The sequence below is a fragment of the Chiloscyllium punctatum genome, chromosome 29, assembly GCF_047496795.1.
Source record: "Chiloscyllium punctatum isolate Juve2018m chromosome 29, sChiPun1.3, whole genome shotgun sequence".
NCBI lineage: Eukaryota > Metazoa > Chordata > Chondrichthyes > Orectolobiformes > Hemiscylliidae > Chiloscyllium > Chiloscyllium punctatum.
This window is the reverse complement of record NC_092767.1, coordinates 67,764,804-67,780,939: the sequence shown is the minus strand read 5'-3', so window position 1 is coordinate 67,780,939 and position 16,136 is coordinate 67,764,804. Positions and strand designations below refer to the sequence as shown.

General features: G+C 41.9%; 1 pseudogene; it reads right to left on the bottom strand.

The window, feature by feature from the left end:
- LOC140454681 (uncharacterized) overlaps positions 1-1,403 on the bottom strand; it is a 35,006-nt pseudogene extending 33,603 nt beyond the window's left edge.
- Positions 1,404-16,136: the final 14,733 nt, after the last annotated feature.

Genomic DNA, 16,136 nt, shown 5'->3' with positions numbered 1-16,136 from the left:
TAAAAGTCAATTTTCTTACCTTGGTCTGTGCACAAAGTTGCCTGGCCCCTTTGTGCCGTATTTTCTATCGAGCTCCTATCACTGTCTGATTCAGATGTCTCTCCTGCGGGACCCGTACTAGTCGCCCAAGGGAGCGGACTAAACCGGGACACGAGACCACTCCTCAATGGGGAACGGGACGCGTCTTCCCAGTGTCCAGGGCCAGCCACCCTCCCCCCCCCCGCCCCCACCCTGGCGATGGAAGAACATCCCGGACAGCCCCCAATTGTGAGAAACAAAGCTCACACACTTCAATAATTTCAGTCCGAGACAAGATCTGAATCAGTAGTGTCATTTATTTCACACTTGCAAGTGGGTGTGATGTCCAGTGCCTATAAGGCAGAGGATATACACACCCCAAATTCAATTCATACGCAATATTTATATAATTTGGTTTCTTTTGTTTTACATTGCTCCTCCCCGGTTTACGTCCTCCACTTCCCTAAGACCGGCACCCATTACTCCTGTTTATCTCTTGCCTTATCCGGCCTTGTCTGTGACAAAATGCTTATTTCTGGCCTCACAAGGCCATTTGACCTCATCCCGCTGTAGGTCATTGTTAGGCATATTCTTTCTTCATCATTATCTACCCCTCCATCTGTGCCTTTCCCGAGGCCGTTCTGATCCCTGTGACCCTTTTAATTGGGGTTTGTTCCTCTGTCTCTGTAAAAGTGGGAAACAGATGTTTATACCTACTGCTTGTACAGGCGTATCTAGCTTAACTTCATCCCCTCACAACATCTTATCTATTTGCCCATAATATCTACCATTGTTTTGTAGTCACATTTCATTCTGACATACAATTTTAGCTAATACAAAAACAATTATATATTTCCTCCACATCGTTTCCATTCTTGTTGATTCAGCTCTTGGCCAAAACAATTACACACTGGTGTGAGTTCATTTACTTTGTAAAATGGAATTGCAGAAGTAACATTAATTTACCTATATCCCACACAACCCATACCTGGCCCTTTAACTCCACCTCCCTTGTAAAGCCCTCTCCCTCCCCACTGTCCCTAAACCATTCCCTGTCTCCTGCCCCACACTCTACGTTTTCTCTATCTCTTACACCCTCCCTCAACCCCATTTATCCAGCATCCCTCACACAACCAGACCCTCCATCCTCCTGGAGGCTCTCAGCAACCCTCCTCTCTCGCACACTCGTGACCCATCCAGCCCCATATCGTCACTGTCCTCGCCATCCCCTAGCCCAACACCCTCTAGCATTCATCCTCTCCCTCTACCCCTCTTTCCATGTCAGATCCTCAGGGCTCATTGAGGGTCTCTGTCCACAACCTCTTACCTCTGAGTGCAGACTGCAGCCAAGGGAGAAACAACACAACCACTGGAACCAGGAGCATCCTCAACCGAAGTCAACTCCACGCCCAACACTTCCACCACTCACTCTCCCAGTCTATGAGAGCTCAGTTATGATCCTCACCCCGCCCGCCTACCCTCCCTTCCATTGGCTAGGCGGCCTGCCCGTTACCATACCTCTTGATTGTGATTGGTGCGTTGTTGCCAGGCGGATTATTCGTATGAGAATTCTTTCTACAGAAGGCTATAAATCAAACAACACCAGGTTGTAGTCCAACAAGTTTATTTGGAAGCACTAGCTTTCAGAGGGCTGCTCCTTCATCAGGTGGGGCAGGATCATAAGACAGAATTTATAGCAAAAGATTGCAGGGTCATGCAATTAAAATGATAGATCGAACAAAGCTAGATTGTTGTTATGTCGTTCATCTTTTAGAATGTGTTGCAGGTTTCAGTTCATTAATCTATAAATCCCAGAATTTCTTTAAGTCACATTCTCAAGATAACTTAAGGTTTTATTGAAAAAAAGTGATATCTCAACTCAGACAATGTATTAAAGGTGTGAGGTTAGAGTCTGTCTATTCCCAACCTTGAGTCAGACTGGTTCTATTTCCAAAGTAGGACTTTATAAAATGTTATATGGATTGACTGCCTGCAGATTGTGTGCTTTTTGAGCAAAAATAGAGATTGTCTTCAAATGCAAATTCACCCCATAGACTTATATGCATGTGCCCGCATGTGAGGGAGAGAGAGACACACACACACACATATCAGACCTTGTCTGATCTGTCACTTTTTTTTAATGAAACCTTAAGTTATCTCGAGAATGTGACTTAAAAGAAGTTCTGGGATTTATATATTCTTGGGGAAATTAAACCTTTACGTCGAATCGTTTAAAACAAAATAGTCAGGAGATGAGGTCTTGAGCAACTAACTCACTTTATCATGGCGATGGGGAACACATCTTCGTTCAGAGAATTCTGACATTTTCCAACGAAGTGCAGAATGTTCCAAGTTATATAGAAAATACAAGCTCACTGCTCATTAATTATTTAAACTCGGGGCAGTCATAAAGTTCCCGTACATTTTCCTGACCTACGTTTCTTAATGTCTACAAAATGTTATCTTATACTCCCAAGTTTAGCTGGCTAGATTTACTGATCAGGGACAGAGAGAAACAATTCATCATTCTTTAAGATAGAGCTAATGGCACTGAGGAAACGAGACGTCCTCCACCTGCAAGGTCAGTCAGATCGGAGCAGAAGTGTTCTCACACTACACTATCAGGCTAGAAATCTTACTGCAAAATTGCTTTGTGACAAGATGGATTCTATCTGTTTTTACTGTCAATCTTTTGGTCAATTCTTCCTCATGCATTAAATGAGCTGAAACCTGCAACCCATTCTAAAAGATGAAAGACTTAACAGCAATCTAGGTTTGTTCAATCTCTCGTTTTAATTGCATGACACTGATATTTTGCTATAAATTCTGTGTCTTATGATTCTTCCCCACTAGTTACTTGATAAAGGAGCAACGCTCTGAAAGCTATTGTTTCCAATAAACTGTTGGACTATAACCTGGCGTTGTGTGATTTTTAACTTTGTCCACCCCGGTCCAACACTGGCACCTTCATTTCTACAGAAAGAAATGCATTTTGAAATAGTCCTTTTCATAGACATTGGTTTACGTGGATGTTGCCTGGTATGGAAGGTGCTAGCTATGAAGAGAGGTTGAGGAGGTTAGGATTGTTTTCATTAGAAAAAAGAAGATTGAGGGGGGGGACCTGATTGAGGTCTACAAAATCATGAAGGGTATAGACAGGGTAGATAGAGATAAGCTTTTAACCAGGGTGAAGGGTTCAATAACAAGAGGCTTCAAGGTGAGAGGTGAAAAGTTTAAGGGGGATACGCGTGGCAAGTACTTTACACAGAGGGCGGCAGGTGCCTGGAATGTGCCAGCAGAGGTAGTAGAGGCAGGCACGGTAGATTCACTTTAGATGCGTTTGGACAGATGCATGAGTAGGTGGGGAGCAGAGGGATACAGATGCTTAGGAATTGGACGACACGTTTAGACAGTGGATTTGGATCAGCTCAGGCTTGGAGGGCCGAAGGGCCTGTTCCTGGGCTGGAAATTTTCTTTATTCTTTGTTCTTTGTATATACATCTGAACATGCCTTGCAGCCAATTAAATACCTTGGATGTGCAGTCATTTGTTAGAAAGTAGAATTACACTGCAGCCAGTTTCTGCACAGCAAAATCCCATAAATTAGCAACTTGATAATGGCCAGATAACCTAAGTAAGTTGAAGGATAAATAACAGGCAGAATTGACTCACCCACTTTCCTTCAAATCTTTCCCATCCATCCAAATGACCTCATGAGATCATAACATTTATTAACAGAAGCAGGTTGTTCAGCTCATCAAGCCTGTTCCACCAATCAAAGGGATTATAATGAATCAATAAACCCAACAGGAAAGAAACATTATTTACTGTTAAGGTTCAAAATAGAGCCACTACTCATTGCATCAAAAGCTAGCCTCATCCCAGACAGACCATTATAGAGTCATAGTTTTAGAAGCATAGGGAGGCAATGGCCTAGTGGTGTTACTGCAGGACTGTTAGAGACCCAGATAATGTTACGGGGACCCAGGTTCAAATCCTGCCATGGCAAATGGTGGAATTTGAATTAATAAACGTGTGGAATTAAGACCCATCTGGTTCACTAATGTTCTTTAAGAAGGGAAACTACCATCCTTACCTGGCCTACATGTGACTCCAGACCAACAGCAATGTGAGTGGTTCTTAACTGCATTCTGAGTAATTAGGGATGGGCAATAAATGCTGATCTAGCTGGTGACAACTTCATCCAGTGAATGTTATAAAAAAACTCTGCCGTCCCATCCTGAGTTGGATCTATAAAGGGCTCAGGCTATGAATTCCAGCTGGGCAGGACACTAACTGTTACCAAGGGAACTCATATACAGTGAGCTCCACCAGGAGATTAATTAGTGATACCCTTGTAGGAGTTATCACAGAGATCATGGCAGAACTGATAATCCTCAACTTTTCTCTATAACCCTCGATCCTCTCACTGATTAAAAATCTGTCACTTCAGCCACATATATACTCAATGACCCAGCCTCTACAGTCCTCTGTGGTAAATAATTCCGCAAGTTCACTACCCTCTGAGAGAATAAATTTCCCCTCGTCTCTGTCTTAAATTATGTAACCCCTTACTCTGAGATTATGCCCTCTAGTCTTAGACTCTCCCACAAGGAAAAAATACATCTCTGCATCTACCCTGTCAAGTCCTCTAAGAAGTTTGTATATTTCAATAAAGCTGCCTCTCAATCTTTAACTCAAATAAGTACAGGCTCAACCTACTCAAGTTCTCCTCCTAAGACAGTCCTTCCAAACTTGGGTTCAGCCGAGTGAACCTTTTCTGGACTGACTCCACTGCCAGTATCTTTACTTAGATAACTGGCCCTAAATTGTTCACAGTATTCTGGCTGTGGTCTGACTAGTGCCGTGTATAGTTTTAACAAGATCTCCCTATTTCTATACACCAGTCCTTTTGAAATAAAGACCAACGTTCCATTTGCATTGCCCATCATCTGCTGAATCTGTATGCCAGCTTTTTGCAATTTCTACACAGGGACTTCCAACTCCCTTTATTTTGTAGCTTTCTGCAATATTTCTCCACTTGAATAATCAGTTCACCTATTTTTCCTGCCAAAGTGCATAACCTCACATTTTCCCATATTATATACTGGATATAATGGCAGGGCAGATATGGTGTGCCAAATGGCCTTCTTCTGCACCATTACACTTCCCAAATTCTGTGATTTTGGCAAGGGGCAACTGACAGTACCTGCAGTGTTCCAGTGAAGCTGAAGGAACATTACCTCAATTTCCATTTAAGTACTTTGCAGCCTTCAGGACTCAGTACTGAATTCAACAACATCAGAGCACAAGCACGATCCTCCATTTTGGTTACATCCCCTTCCTCCTCCCAGTGTCTTGTTTATATAGGGTTGTTTTTGGCAGAGACCACCTATTTTCTGCTATTAATGTCCACCATTAACACCTAAGATACATCCATATATGATCCTCTATGACCATTAACATTCTCTGGCCTTTTGTAGTGGGCTTCCTCATCATCTGTTCCACTTACTCCTCCTCGCTCTCTGTCAACAACAAAAAGCCATCATGTTCCAGCATCCTTCAATTCCAAAGAAGAGTCATATTGGACACACTTCAATTCTGTTTCACACTGCATTGATGCTGCCAGATCTGCTGACTTCCTCCAACACTTCATATTTTTATTGATATGGCTTGTCCAGTTTAGTTTAATTCAATGGGAACCCCCCAAGATGTTGATAGTGGAGTATTTAGCAAATGCAGTTCTCCTTACTTTATAGAATAGAGGTGAATGGTCTCCTCTGTTCTGAATTTTGTGTTAAAGTCTACAGATCAGATGTTGTCAAGCTGAGTTAAATGAATTCACAAACAGTCACATTCTATTATTAATTATAAAACTGGGTGTTGAGCTGTCTTGTGATCTGTTCATTCAATATTTTATTTAAGCAAATAAATAAAATATTCTTATATCCTCAATTGTACTTTTAGATCTAAAATGTACTTTTAGATTAGATTCCCTACAATATGGAAATAGGCCCTTCAGCCCAATAAGTCCACATCAACCCTCTGAAAAGTAACTCGTCCACCTCTGACTAATGCACCTAACACTATGGACAATTTAGCATGGCCAATTCACCCGACCCGCACATCTTTGGACTGTGGGAGGAAACCAGAGCATCCAGAGGAAACCCACACAGACACGGGGAGAATGTGAAAATTCCACACAGACAGTTGCCCGAGGCTGGAATCATACCTGGGACTCTGGTACTGTGAAGTGGGATTCAGTTCTTTTCTAAACTGAGGTCCAACTAGAGCTTTTGCTGACTTTCAGCAAGGGATTACCCATTCAGTTGGCAAACTTTCTCAGAGTAGCTTCAGAGCTTCTTCTGAAGTCTTTGAAACTTGTTCACATGCTCTTTGGTAAGTCCTGTATTCCAAACAGATATTCTATATTCAGCAATGGGTCTTATGTGACTATTAAACACAATGAATCATTTACTCTGAGATGCACTGCAATGATTGAGAAAATAGATATGTAAAGGTTCCATTGTGATTTTAAACAATCTATGCACTTAGAGTCATAGAGTCATAGAGATGTACAGACTGGAAACAGACACTTTGATCCAACCAGTCCATGCTGAGCAGAAATCCCAACCCAATCTAGTCCCACATACCAGCACCTGGCCCATATCCCTCCAAACCCTTCCTCTTCATATACCTATCCAAATGCCTCTTAAATGTTGCAATTGTACACCACATCCTCTGGCAGCTCATTCCATACACGTACCACCCTCTGAGTGAAAAGGTTGCCCCTTAGGTCTCTTTTATATCTTTCCCCTCTCATCTTAAACCTATGCCCTCTAGTTCTGGACTCCCTGACCCTAGGGAAAAGTTTTTGTCTATTTATCCTATCCATGCCCCTCATAATTTTGTAAACTTCTATAAGGTCACCTCTCAGCCTCCAACGCTCCAGGGAAAACAGCCCCAGCCTGTTCAGCCTCTCCCTGTAGCTCAGATCCTCCAACCCTGGCAACATCCTTGTAAATCTTTTCTGAACTCTTTCAAGTTTCACAACATCTTTCCGATAGGAAGGAGACCAGAATTGCATGCAATATTCCAACAGTAGCCTAACTAATGTCCTGTACAGCCGCAACATGACCTCCCAACTCCGCTACTCAATACTCTGACCAATAAAGGAAAGCATACCAAATGCCTATTTCACTATCCTATCTACCTGCGAATCCACTTTCAAGGAGCTATGAACCTGCACTCCCAAGGTCTCTTTGTTCAGCAACACTCCCTAGGACCTTACCATTAAGTGTATAAGTCCTGCTAAGATTTGCTTTCCCAAAATGCAGCACCTCACATTTATTTGAATTAAACTCCATCTGCCACTTCTCAGCCCATTGGCCCATCTGATCCAGATCCTGTTGTAAATCTGAGGTAACCCTCTTCGCTGTCCACTACACCTCCAATTTTGGTGTCATCTGCAAACTTACTAACTGTACCTCTTATGCTCGCATCCAAATCATTTATGTAAATGACAATAAGTAGAGGGTAATCCAATGTGAGATCACTTTGAATGTAGGTACCTGATACACATATTTACCATCTTGGTAAACATTAATGTTTACATTAATGAGAGAAGTGTGTGTGTGTGTGTGTGTTCAGTCTCGTCTAATATACTATTGACCATTCACTCAACAAAGTAATAGCTCCTTGCATATGAGATGTGCCATCTTGATTATAATTGTCTAAGACGGTCAGGGTAACCACAAATTTGTAGCAATGGATAAGCACAGTGATATTTATATAGGCATTGTTTTTGATGACAAAGAATATAATAGGGACCAATCCACGTGGTTTTACAACATATAGACCAAAATAAGGACATTCTCTGATGTATTACAGGTGGATGAGACATACAGTTCCAGTTATCATTATTGGGATAGAGGAAGAGTAGGAATAGAACAGCAATATTCTACACTAACATTATGGGCCGAATAGCCTCTTTTGTGTTGTGCCACTCAATGATTCTATCAGGTCTTGTGTTGAGAAAACAGCTTTGTAACTATCAAAGACAGGTTTATCATTAATGAGGAAAAGGCAGTTTCAATCTATTAGTAACTTCAAAGGTTAGTTGCTGTGAACCTTATACGGGTAGCCTTAGGTAGGGCAGTCCTATAGAGTCAGGGCTCGCCAGAGGTAACATTCTTGATTGACAGCTATGTTTGAAACCTCTCAAATGAGGCAGGATCATTGATTGCCTGCAGTTCTCTTAATGACCAGAGCTCTCCTGTGTTGAGGTATATATTCCTATAATGTAAAGCTTCACTGAGGAAGACTACGGTAAACTTCCATTCTCTCAACACCAATTAACTTAGTTCTCTGGTTTTTCACTGTCTGTTAAAATAAATAGATCATCCCCATTTGCTCTATCTTGGACACTCCTCATATTATATACCTCAACTAAGCCACTCATCTGTCTCTTAATTCTCAAGGAAAATAATTCCAACTATCCAATGTTCCCTCATAGCTAAAGTTTTCCAAACTTAGCAACATCCTCATAAATCTTCTGTGCATCCTCTCCAGTGCAATTATATCTTTCCTGCCTCCTGGTCCCTAGAACTGTTGTGCTCAGTGTTGTATGTGGACCTTGCCTTTATGAGTGTTCACCTTTAAAGACTATACGCTGTTTGTTTGCAATGTTGCGAATCTGGCTGGCAGTTATTTGCAGTGGGTCTGCAAGCTGTGATGATGCTGCAGTTTTAAGAGGTGTGTTTTATCCTGGTTTCTTACAGTGGGAGATTGGGGACAGGTAGTGAGAATACAAATAACTTGTGAGGTCTTGGGGTTCTTTGATAAGTTGGAACAATAGAAGCTGCCTGAGGGGGTGTGGTCAAGCTTTCACAGACCCAAGACTTTTAGTTAGCTTTTGGCAATTGTTGCTGGTGTCTCAGCAGGATTGGAAGCAGTGAATCTCTCCTGGCTGCTGCACTGTCTCTCTTTGGGGAGCTGTTGCATGTATCTTTTTCTTGTTGATAGGATTGCATGTGAAACAATCTGTTTTTCTGAATTTGCCTTTTTGCCAAGTGTATGTTTATGGGATGTTACTACATTGGAACAGTAATAGCTACTGTATCTATTACTCTGTTAAGCTTTCCAATAGAGGTAACTTTCCAAGTTCATCTTTCTTTAGTTGTATTTTAAGTATAGGTTGGAATAAATTATGTTTTGCTTAACATCAAGTAGTTTGGCCGATTGAGGTACAGAGGAACCTCGATTATCCAAAGGACATGGCCAGGAAGTATTTCATTCGGTTAATCCAATTCCGGATTATTGAATGCCAGGTAACATAGTTTAGTTGAGCATAGGACCTTGCAATCTTGCCGGATAATCCGATATTCGGATAATTGAATGCCGGATAATCGAGGTTCCTCTGTACATCTGGGACACAGTACTTAAATTAACCTCTGAAATAAGAAAAGGTTAGGGTGTAGGCTACTGTCGTGATTGGAGCCAGATGGACATCGTTGACTATGAGCTTCTTGATTGGGGTTATTAACCTGGACCAATCAATATAGATAAGGGATACCCTCAAGATTTTCAGGGAAAGGTGGGCACCACAGGGAGTGGAGTATATTATTTCCCCTTCCAACTCTATTTTGATTTAACCCTTGCCCTCTCCTTCACTGTTTGATCATGCAGCAATGCCCTCTGAGAAGGGCACTGCTTGTCACTGGCCACGCTGATGTTTCCTTTCTTCCTGGTAGTGGAAATTGAATAAAGATTTGTACACCTGTTGTCTTGCTGGGGAAAATATAAGCACTATTGAAGTTAGGCAGTAGTGCAGGGGGAAAAATAAAACCAGGAGATATAAAAAAAATATAAACAGGAGATTGAGAGTCTCCTAAGTTTAGGGGACTAACTCTGTGCTGGCTGGTGCTACAGTCAGTGTAAAGAAAATAAACAGGGGATTTAGCATCACTTCAGTTCTGGGGACTTACTCTGAGCTGGCTAGTTACACTGCCAGTGTGCTGTTGTGAGGAGAATGGATTTCTGTGCTGGCTGAGTCGCAGCTAGTATATACTGCTGTTTGTTTGTTAGAACTCGCTCTGAAATGGCAGGCTAAACATCCAATGGTACTGTTGGAGAGAACTGTGAGTTCCAGGATGACTTGGTGATATGGCCTGGCCTTGTGTTGTTGGTTTGTGGGTTGTGCCCTTGAGGGTAGGCCAATCTTTTGGGTGTGGACCCTGCTTTTGGGCGTGGAATTTGTATTGTGTGAGGATTTTTGGAAACTGAATTACTATACATGGGTCTTGTAATTGATTGTATTTGGGAGGGTTGGTTGGTACTCAAGGCAGCTGAAGACTGGAAGGCTGATGACTGTCCTGCAGGAAAGCTAGCTAAGAATGGTGTGGTGTGGACTGGTGTCAGGAGTTGATTGTGGTACCTGTGGACTACAGGGTATTCGGGGGAGTTGAGTTGTGTAATCAGTGTTTTTCTTTGTTGAATGCTGTTTTTGGTTATGTTTTGTAAACTGCTTCCTTTGGTGCCTGGGTGCAGGTGATGTGAAAGTGGTTGCAATTGTATATCGTGGGCTTTTACCTCCCGTAAACCTTGCCCTTATGGGCTGAAATGGACTCTTTTCTCTTTTTTCTTGATTTCTGCCATTGTGGTACTTTTTTAAAAGGACAGTGACTTGGTGTGAAAACTGTTTTCTGTATGATTTGGAGATGCCGGTGTTGGACTGGGGTGTACAAAGTTAAAAATCACACAATACCAGGTTATAGTCCAACAGGTTTAATTGGAAGCACTAGCTTTTGGAGTGACGCTCCTTCATCAGGTCATCACCGAAAGCTAGTGTGTTTCCAATTAAACCTGTTGGACTATAACCTGGTGTTGTGTGATTTTTAACTCTGTTTTATGTAGTGTTTGTTTTGAAGTTTTGGGCACTTTGTGGTTGTGTCCCAATTTCTCTTGTGTGTTGTTACTGCTGTATTGTATTTTGTATAACTACAAATTTAAAAAAACCAGCGATTTAGAATCTCAGTTCTGGGGACTGACTGAGTTGGCTGGCTACAGCCAGTGTACTGTGCGCCAGTAAATAAAGGGTGACTTGGTGACAGGATACTGGCCTCTCTGCACTTATTTCAGCTACCTTCTTAATTTTGAGGGTCTGGCCCATAACAAAGCTGGATACCCAGAATACAATTCATTTGCTGTAATGTCTGCTTTATAGCTTGTAACGTTTTCAATTTGAGATGACTCATGTTAACATGACATGCAGTTTGAGCATCATCTCCCTGCTTTTAAATCCTACATTTCAGTAAAGTGTCAGTAAGGTGGTTAGGAGACATATGGCATGCTTTCCTTTAAGAATTGGTGGACATACAGCCAAGGTCCCTGTGTTCCTTCACTATATGCTACTCTTCAATTTATTGTGCATTCTCCTCCCTTGTTACACATGACAAAATGCATTATCTTATACTTCTCTAGATTGCATTTTGCCATTTAGGACAGGGAAGCAGTAGCCTGGCAGTAATGTCACTGGATGAATAATGTACGACCAAGACTAACACTCTGGGGATATGAGCTCATGTCCCACCACTGCAGTCTATGGAAGTTAAATTCAGTTTTAAAATCTGTGTTATAAAACCATTCTCAGGGATACTGACCATGAAACTAATGTTGATTGGACCAGATTTTCTATAACCTTCCTTCTTTTAGGGAAGGAAATCTGCCATCTTTACTCAGTGTGGCCTACATGTATCTCCAGACATGCGGCAATGTGATTGACTCTTAAATGCTCTTTACCACGGCAAAATGAACCAGTACAAAGCAATTAGATGGCCAATGTTTATTGTCCAATCCAGAGATGTTCAAATCCTATATTCTAAAAAGCAGCTTAGGGAAGAGTTGATGTAAATTTTGAATGATAGCCTCTTTAGTAGTTTTATTTATTCATGAGATGTGGGCAGTACTAGTCTAGCAGTTATTGGCAATTCCTTGTTACGCTTTCAGAAGGTAGGTTGCCTTCTTGAACTGTACTAGACATACATGCTGTTAATGGAGGGAGTTCCAGGATTTTGACCCAGCAACACTGAAGGAATGGTGGTATATTTCCAAGTCAGGATGGTGAATGGATTGGAGGGGAACCTTGCAGGTGCTGTTCCCATGTAACTGCTGCCCTTGTCTTTCTAGAGGACAATGGTCTTGGGTTTGAAATTGCTGTACAAGATACTTGCTGCACCTTTTAAGACCATGTTATTTCACGCGCCCTTTCTGTATGAGACTTAAGAGCAAAGACTTTTTTCTGAGTGGGTATTGAATCTACCGAGTGATCAACGCCAGATCATTAAGCATACTCAAAGCTGAGGTAGACATTAAGTATTGGAAAAAGGTAGGAAAATAGAGTTGAGTATTATCAGATTGGCCATGATCTCATTGAATGGCAGAACAGTCTCAATGGGCTGAATGGTCTACTTCCACTCCTTTATCTGATTGGTTTTGGAGTGATGTCTAATTCAGCCACCTGTTTAAAAATGGGCAATTGAGACTCTCCCAAATATAGAGCAATTTACATCAAATTGTACAGCACAGAAACAAACTATTGAGCCCACCTAGAATCATAGAATTCCTACAGTGTGGAATCAGGCCATTTGACCCAAAATGCATCCCCATAATGCCACATTTCCCACGGTTAAACCACATAGCCTACACATCCCTGGACACTATAGGCAATTTAGAATGGCCAATCCACCTAACCTGCACATCTTTAGACTCTGGGAGGAAACCAGAACACCTAGAGAACTCCCAGGCAGACACTCCACACTTCCAGTCATCCAAAACTGGAAGCAAATCCCGGTCCTTGGTGCTGTGAGGCAGCAGTGCTAACCACTGAGCCACCCTGGTCTATTCCATTGATTATGCTCCACAGAAGCCTCTTCCCACTGTATTCATCCACCTGTTTTTTTTCCCTCTTTTCCAAGGGGTCTGACCATGGACTTCCTTTGGATTCACTCATGCTTTTGCTTTTAGTACAGTAGTTTGTCATTGCCTTCTGCAAGATAGTTGACCAAGAGTGCCTCCCACTCTTACTTTTTGTCATCAAACACATTGGAAGAATTTACGGACTGGTAATCAGCCTGCTTAATTATGTTACAAACTCATTTTAAATGGCTAAAAGGTGAGACTTGAATCCAAAGGTATTAACACTATCATTGTGTCACAGGAGGTCCCTACTTCACCATCCTATTTCATTCTCCTTTGTGTTTATCTAACTTCCCTTTGAATACATTTAAATTATTCAATCATTCCCTGTCATAGTGAGTCCCACATTGAAACCGCTGTCTGAACAATTCCCCAGTGGATTCATTAGGTAATGAGTCATTGACATTGAGTATTTTGCGGATTGAATAATTTGTCATGCACGTCCTGTTTGCTGTCAACTGAGATTTTCTTCTTTATTAGTATCTCCAGCTGTCCTGCTTAATCTGGCATCTCATTGCCATTGGTGGGGACTCTTTATCCAAATAATTAGTTTGGGTTATTGGTTTAAATGGAATCAGGCCACATCCTAATCCTCATGATCGACTCTTGCTATTAATTCCATTCCCAGTACACATTCAGATGACATTCACGTGTGATTAGGAACACATAGGATCAGAAAATAGTCATTGTGTCCACTAGCTTAGATTAGACTTGTCCACTTCACATTGGGTTGATTTAAGTTCCCTGTCCTATTATTTACTCTTTTATGGAATGTGGTCATCACTGAAATTTGTTGTTCATCTCTAACTGCCCTTGAACTGAACTTGCCATTTAAGAGAGCAGTTATATTGCAGTGCACCTGGAATAAGGGAGGCTGTGGGGTTATAATAATGTCACTAGACTAATAAAGTTCTGGATTAATGCTCTGTGAACATGGAAGATGGTGAAATTTCAATTCAATAAAAAGCTAGCCTTCTATCAATTGTCATAAAACCTGATTCGGCTCACTAATGCCCATTAGGACATGGATGACTCTGCCAACCTTACCTGGTCTCACCAATATATGATTTCAGAAACACAGCAACTCTATTCTGGGCAATTAGGGATGGGAAATAAATTCTGACCAGCCATCAAATGATCTGGATGTCGCAGGCATGGTTAGTAAGTTTGCAGAAGTCAACAAAATTGGTTGAGTAGTGGGCAGTAAAGAAGATTAACTCAGAATACACAGGGACCTTGATCAGATGGGCCAATGGGCAAAGGAGTGGTAGATGGACTTTAATTTAGACACATGTGTGATGTTACAGTTTGGTCAGGCAAACCAAGGCAGGGCTTACACAGTTAATAGTAGGGCCCTGAGGTTTGTTACTGAACAAAGAGACCTAGTGGTTCAGGTGGATAGTTCTTTGAAAGAGGAGTTGCAAGTAGACAGAGTGATGAAGCAAATGTTTGGCATGCTTGTCTTCATTTGTCAGAATCTTGAGTATAGGAGTTGGGACATCACATTGCGGCTGTACAGGACATTGATGAGGCCACTTTTAGAATCCTGCATACAATCCTGGTTACACTTCTATAGGAAGGATGTTATTGAACTTGAGAGGATGCAAAAAAGATTTACAAGGATGTTGCTAGGGCTGGAGAATTTGAGTTATAGGGAGAGGCTGAATAGGCTGGAGTTATTTTCCCTGGAGCGTCAGGGGCTTAGGGGTGACCTTCTTGAGGTTTATGAAATCACGAGGGGCATGGATAGGATAAATAGCCAGGGTCTTTTCCGTAGGGTGGTGGAGTCCAAAACTCCAGGGAATAGGTTTAAGGTGATGGGGAAAGACTTAAAAGGACCCTGAAGGGCAACTTCTTCAGAGGGTGGTATATGTCTGAATCAAGCTGCCAGAGGAATGGTGGAGGTGGATACAATTTCAACAATGAAAAGGCATCTGGATGGGCATATTAATAAGATTGTTTTAGAGGGATATGGGCCAAATGCTGGCAAATAGGTCAAGACTGAGATGTCTAGTTGGTGCAGACAAGTGGATTGAATGTTCTATATCTGTGCTGTATGACTCTATGACTGTATGTAATTTTTTAAAAATATGCAGGCCAAACCAGGTAAAAATGTTGGGTTTCCTTTGCTAAAAGATATTAGTTAACCATCTGGGCTTTTACAACAATCCAGTCATTGCACTGAATGGTTTTATTCACTGACCTGAATTTAAATACTGAAATTCCTGTCTCCTGAATATCAGTCCAGGCCTTTGGGTTATCTGTTCAATTACATTATCAGTACACCACTATCACTTTTTATTTGTTCACAGGATGAGGGTATCACTGGCTAGGCCAGCATTTGTTGTCCATCCCTAATTGCTCAGAGGGCAGTTAAAAGTCAACCACATTGCTGTGGGTCTGGAGTCACATGTAGGTCAGATGAAGTAAGGATGGCAGTTTCCTTCCCTAAAAGACATCAGTGAACTAGATGGGGTTTTCCAACAATTGACAATGGATTCCTCGTCATCACAGACTCGTAATTCCAGATATTTATTGAATTCAAATTCCACCATCTGCTATGGGGGGTTTGAACACAGGTCCCCAGAACCTGGGTCTCTGGGTTAGGAGTCCAGTAATAAAACCACTAGGCCATCACCTTCCCTAGCAAGGGAGTGCTGTGAAAGTTCACCAGTCTGATTCCAGGGATTGTTGGATAAGGAGAAATTGGTCAGTTTCCTGTACAATGGATTATGGAAGAATCAGAGGAGGTCTCATTGAAACATATAAAGCACTGACAGGGCAGGAGGCAAGGACTGGACTTCCCCTGCCTGTGGAGCCTAAGACAAGGGCACCCAAGTAGTCACAACTCAGGAGGTGGGGTTAGGCCATTTCAGACTGATGAAAACTTTCTTTACTCCATCCATGGTGAACCTATCAAATTATTTGCCTTAGGAGACTGTGGAAGGCAAGTCACAATATATTTATGAAGTAAACAAAGATTTCTGGGCACTAAAGGGGTTCAGAAGAAAGCAGGGGCATGGCATTGAGATAGAGGACTAGTCATGGTCACATTGACAGCAAGGTGGTATAGACGGGCGGAATGGCCCAATGTCGCTCACCGTCCGCCCACCCACTCAAATACAAGTGACAGACTCAAGTTA